This window comes from Populus trichocarpa, chromosome 19 (assembly GCF_000002775.5).
Source record: "Populus trichocarpa isolate Nisqually-1 chromosome 19, P.trichocarpa_v4.1, whole genome shotgun sequence".
NCBI classification, from domain to species: Eukaryota; Viridiplantae; Streptophyta; class Magnoliopsida; order Malpighiales; family Salicaceae; genus Populus; species Populus trichocarpa.
The window spans coordinates 6,816,954-6,822,253 of record NC_037303.2 but is presented as its reverse complement, the minus strand read 5'-3'; the positions used below and the strand labels follow the sequence as shown (position 1 = coordinate 6,822,253).

At 36.6% G+C, this 5,300-nt stretch overlaps 1 non-coding gene across 1 annotated transcript; it reads left to right on the top strand.

Moving 5' to 3' along the window:
• The first annotated feature begins 366 nt into the window (after positions 1-366).
• LOC112325376 (small nucleolar RNA R71) lies at positions 367-475 on the top strand. The gene has a single exon (XR_002979432.1). It is a non-coding gene; the product is annotated as a small nucleolar RNA R71 (small nucleolar RNA).
• Positions 476-5,300: the final 4,825 nt, after the last annotated feature.

Sequence of the window (5,300 nt, the reverse complement as noted above, 5' to 3'; positions counted from 1 at the left end):
GACTGCGGACAATTATGTTTTCTTGATTAATCAACTTATATAGTTCTTAAGGCTGCCATTGAATTAAATTACTAGTGCGGACATTATGGTTGTTTAATGGTTAGGGTTAGTTATTCGACCCCTTGCTTGCTCTATACTATCTTGTGTGTTGTGTTTGAAGCTAGGGTAATTAATTTGTGCGACCATGACATCGCAACAGTACATGTAGTGTCCCAATTCTGAGCATTTTCAGCTAACAAGTCCATATATTCCATTGCTTCATCAGGGTCTTTATCTTCAAAAGTTCCATTGCACATCAATTCCACCATTTGCCTATCTTTAGGTGTTAACCCTTCATAAAAGTGTGAAACCAATCTCCATGTTTCAAAACCATGATGAGGACATGTATTAAACAAATCTTTATACCTATCCCAACATTGGTAAAATGTTTCTCCTGGTTTTTGAGTGAAAGTGGTGATTTGTCTTTTGTAAGAGTTTGTTCTATGAGATGGAAAAAACTTCTTCAAAAATTGTTGTTGCATTTCATCCCAAGCACGAATGGATACTGACCTAAGATTTTGTAGCCATGTTTTACCTAAAATCTTTATACCGTTTTGAATCTTGGACTCTTCATGAAAGTTTTAGGCCTATGTCTTAGCTTTCCATCCATATAAACCAAACCTAAATCCATGTTCTACAACTCCAGTTATGATCCAATAACCGAATGATGTTCCAGTTTGAATTGAACCAGCATCTCTTCTTTAAGCTTAGCCCTCTCTTTGTCTTTTCACTTTCAATAGTTAAACACGTCAATCAATCCTTTAAATTGTGAGATATGCCTGCATTTAAAATAAGCATTTACCATAAATTAAAGATATCTTATGTTATCAGACTTGTTATTAAAAAACATACTTAGGTTAGGGAATTTAATGATACTTTAAGTGCAGTATGATGATATAAAACTTTGATAAAAATGCACTTTTAAGTACTAATCATATAACCACCGAGGGAGCTCATGATCAAAGGACTGGGGTCCAGAGCCAGTAGCAATCAGTTACAGTCAATCGTCCTATCAGATCTACCTAGTCAGGGACGAGTGCTACTCGAGGGAGGCCCAAAATGCAGGAGGGGAGGACTCAGGTTCGAGTATATCACATGACCCACGAGGATGTGGGAGTTGTACCTAATATGGTGGCAGGTACTTTACAGTTAGATACAATGCAAGTTTATGCTTTAATTGATCGTGGAGCTAGTCATTCCTTTGTAACTTATAGAATTATAAATAGCTTGCATGTGTTATCTAGAAAGTTGGGTGTAGGAGTGACGGGTAGTACACCTCTAGGAGAGAATATACATATTGATGATATTTCTAGAGGGGTAAAACTATATATTGGAGGGTTAGAATTGAGGGTAGATCTTATGCCGTTATAGTTATATGACTTTGACTTGATTCTGGGCATGGATTGGCTAAGTAAACATAAGGCACAAGTGGGTTGTTTCACAAAAACAGTGATCATCCAAGGAATAGGTGATAAAAGAGTAGTGTTTAAAGGGGAAAGAAAAGTAATTCCAAGTTGTGTAATCTCAGTCTTGGTGGCTGGAAAGTTACTGAGGAAGGGTTGTTGTTCTTGGTTAGCCCATGTAAAAGAGCTGGAAAAGGGTAGCATAGATTTGGCTAGTATTCCTGTTGTGAGGGAGTTTCGAGATGTATTCCAGAAGAGTTGCCTAGATTACCTCCAGTTAGAGAAATTAAAGTTTCCATAGAAACTATTCCAGGAATTTATCCTATAGCTCAGTCTCCTTATAGGATGGCACCTATGGAATTGGTTGAACTGAAGGTCCAGCTTTAGGAATTGTTAGATAAAAGGTTTCATTCGGCCTAGTAACTCGCCCTAGAGAGCTCCGATATTGTTTGTAAAGAAGAAGGATGGCACACTTCATTTGTGCATCGATTATCGTCAATTGAATAAAGTGACGATGAAGAACAAGTATCCACTCCTACGAATAGATGATTTGTTTAATTAGTTGAAGGGTGTTAGGGTGTTCTCTAAGATAGATTTGAGATTTGGATACCACCAGTTAAGAATTGAGGAACAAGACATACTGAAGACTGCATTTAGAACACATTATGAGCATTACGAGTTTTTGGTGATGTCTTTTGGGTTAACCAATTGATGCGATCCAACCATCAAAGGATCCATTGGAGGTTCCAGTTGGTCCAGTTACTAGGCTTAGGGCTAAGAAGTTCAAAGAAGCTTTCAATGGACTTCTTCAAGAGACATGGGCTAAGGTGGACTTTAAGAGGATTTGTAATAATAAAGAGCAAGCCTTGATTAATCTGATTCATGTTCAAGAAGGGCTTGTTGGTGGAACCAAGACCATTACACAAGGATTGGGAAAAAAGGACTAAATTTAGACAGTTTGACCTTTTGTTACTCATTTGGTCATAACTGGAGGCTACAGATTGAAGCTTGATATGATTTAAGTTGGACTAGAAACTAGACTTCCATACGTTTCTAATGGTATATGGCACGCCTTCTAATTCATTAAGACGAGAGAGAACCATCCGTTTTAAGTTGGGCTTTTGCTGCTGCCAAGCAGGATGAGGAAACAATGAACTTGTCTTAGACTTGTTTAGTTTTTTTTATTTAGTTTGGGCTAGTTTTAGCTTGGGTTGATTATTATTTAAATTGGGCTTATGTGAGACTCATTGGGGAAACTAGGGTTTTGACTTGGAGTTTAAATACTCTTTATGAATAATTTTAGGGCAAGCTTTTGATGATATTTTCAGCATTGTAGCCAACTTTTTGGTTGCTCAATCTTGGTTCTTGATTGAACTTTCAACTCTTCAAAGAATTGACCATTCTTTGTTGTGAATTTATACTTCCTTTGCTCGTCTCCAGGTGTAGGCGTTGTGATCGAGTTGGTTTATAGTCTTGTTGCCTTGGAGCAAGTCTTCCATTGTGATAAGCTCATTCAAATCTCAACAAACTTGGATTAGATTGATCTTGGGGTCGCGAATTCCATTCAATTCCGCTAGGGTTCACATCAGTTGGTATCAGAGTTGATCTAATCATAGGTTATATCCTTTAATTTGAGTTTTTATTGTTTTCTTTTGATTCTTGATAGATTCAGCCACCTATATAAAGAAAAAAAAATTAGGGATTTTACTTCTTATTGCTTTGTTGAACACTTAATCATAAGTTAGTGTTCTTTTGATGCTCTTGATCAAAATCAACATACACACCTAAAATCTTGATTGTTGCCGCACAAAAAAAAAGAGAGAAAAAGAATAAAAAAAAATCACTTTGTTTGAGTTTTGGCCGAATACATGCTTGAAGAAACCTTGATCATTAGGCAATTGGTTAGTCTTGATTCATGAATCTTTTAGTAGTCTTGATTGTGTTTCTTGAAAATTTAGGTAGTTAGTTGATTTCTTGAGTTTCTGGAAATTTCTTTTAGTTCTTGATAATTCGTAATTGTTTAGCTCTTTTCTGTTTTTTTTATTTCATGTCTTCAAATTGTCATATTATTTGTACAAATTTGTATTGCTATTCGTGAATTTGTCATCGAGTTTTGTTTTGTTAGTTTTGTAATTCTTTGCTTCTTGAGTCTATATTGTGTTTATAATTTCACTGCGTAGTTGGTTGTTTTTCTGAAATTGTTGCTAAGTGATCTTAAGAACTAAAGAAAGGCAATTTTGAGTGAAAAAAGGCGTGGTGAGCATATTAGAGTGAAAAGCCTATATTTTTGTGTGAAACACGAGTGTGAGAGGTATTATTTTTTTTATTGCTAACATTTCGTATAGGTATAAAAAAAAGAAAAAAAGAGAATGTCTTTTAGCAGCGTGTCACCGAAAAAGAGAGGAGTTCCAGAGGATGGGCTATCTAAAATGCAAAAATAGATGGAGTTCATGTTTGGAGAGATGATGAGTAGGTTTGAAGATAGGTTTGAAAAATTGGAGACTAAGGTTGAAAGTGGGCTCGGGAAAAAGGCTAAAGAAGCTAGAAAGAAGAAGAGTGTTGTTGGAAACTTTACAGAAGGAGCTGAAGATGATTTTAACCGTGGTAGTGAGTTCCGTACATATAGGAATGACTTGTATGAGGCAACCAAGGAGGGGTAGAATTTGGCCAGATAGGGATTCTGGGCATAGGAGGAATTTTGATGATTTGGGTGATATAGATCGAAATTTGGGTAGTATTAAGTTGAAAATCCCAACAATTAAGGGAAAAACTAATCTTGAAGCTTACTTAGAGTGAGAGAGAAAGGTAGAGATGATTTTTGACATTCATAGGTAGTTGGAAGAGAAGAAGGTTAAGTTAGTTGTAGTGGAGTTTACTAACTATGCCAAGGTTTGGTGGGAGAGATTGGTGGTAGAAAGAATAAGGAATAGAGAAAGACCAGTTAGCACATGGGAGGAATTGAAGACAATAATGAAGAAGAGGTATGTTCCTAAACACTATTATCGGGAGTTGTTTAATCGTTTACAAATGATTACACAGGGTACTAAGAGTGTGGAGGAGTATCATAAAGAATTAGAGATGACTATGATTAGGGCTAATGTTAATGAAGATGAGGAAGTGACTATGTCTAGGTTTTTGAATGGCTTGAATAGAGACATATCTAATGTTGTTGAGTTGCAATCATATGTTGATTTGGAGGAGTTAGTACACTTAGCCAATAAGGTTGAAGGACAGTTGAAAAGGAAGGGTAATACACAATCTGGAGCTTATACGGGGTCTTATTCAGGTTAGAGAATGAATTATAGGAGAGAGAATAGTGCACCAACGAAGCCATTGGTGACTTCCAAAAATGCCGAACCTACCTCCATGAAGAAGTAGGTTGCGGTTAATGATCAAAAACTTAAGGGAGAAGTCCAACCGAAGCGTAATCGTGATATAAAGTGTTTCAAGTGTCAGAGATTGGGACACTATGCATCAAAGTGTGCAAATCAGCGAGTTATGATTTTAAGGGATGATGGAGAGATTGTGTCCACTAGTGAGGAGTCTGATTGTGATGACATGCCACCACTTTAGGATGCTAGTGATTTAGAGTATGCTGTTGGTGATAAATTTTTGGTGATTAGACGGTCGCTTAGTGTTCAGACTAAAGAGGATGATGTGGAGCAACAAAGGGAGAACATCTTCCATACTAGTGCCTAATCAACGATAAGGTATGTAGTATGATCATTGATAGTGGTAGTTGTACTAATGTTTCTAATGTTACTTTGGTTAGAAAGTTGGGATTGAATACCGCAAAGCATGAGAGGCCTTATCAGCTTCAATGGTTGAATGAATGTGGTGTTGTTAGGGTGAATAGAT